Source organism: Lytechinus pictus, chromosome 19 (genome assembly GCF_037042905.1).
Source record: "Lytechinus pictus isolate F3 Inbred chromosome 19, Lp3.0, whole genome shotgun sequence".
Taxonomy (NCBI): Eukaryota; Metazoa; Echinodermata; class Echinoidea; order Temnopleuroida; family Toxopneustidae; genus Lytechinus; species Lytechinus pictus.
The window spans coordinates 7,538,896-7,539,697 of NC_087263.1; positions in this window are offsets into that span (position 1 = coordinate 7,538,896).

An 802-nucleotide genomic window follows, 5' to 3' on the forward strand; every position below is an offset into this window, starting at 1 on the left:
GCCGAAACGTCCAAAAGAAAAAAAAAACCAAAAGAATATCAAATATGCACATTGATCAAACATGTTCGACTTTGAATATAAAACATTTTATCTTATTTTGGCAACTCATAAATGTGTAAACGGAGGAGTAGAGTCTAACAATGATTTGATTTGATACGAAATAATGAAAGGCAAATCATTTCAAAGTAGGACTTAATATGAAAATGTAATGTTCTATAATAAATTACTCAATATAAACTTACTTGGATTTACTTGACGTAAAGCTTAATTTGTAGCTTATTTGCCCCTCGTCACGTTGGAAAGTCCCTGGTGGGATAAAAACTTTAGTGGATTGTTTTCCAGTGCCTCTCAATAGCTGATTTGAACATATTGACACTAAATGCAGAAACTGCTTCCTCGGGTAAAGCATTCCAGTTTTGCCTCAGTATGCAATTTGCATCTATTTTTTTTTCTTAATGTCATGCTATGATCCTCTGGTTCTTTCATGAACATCAATCTCAAAGAAGTTGTTTAGGATAAAGTCCTTTTGCAATTTTGTATATTTTATTATTAATGTATACTAGTAATTATTTGTAGAACTTCTATATATAGGTAACTATGGGAACAATTGCCAATAAAATTACCAGAAGGGGACTATTCCAAAAACAAAAGCGAAATATTTGGCTTTGATATTATAGTAGAGACTTATATAGGTCAGCATGCAGAACTAGTAAGTGAGATATGAATGTTTTAAACTTAAAAAACGCCCCTTACTCTCAATATTTTACGCTTCACTTCAACAACGGAGCGTTATTTTGCGTCG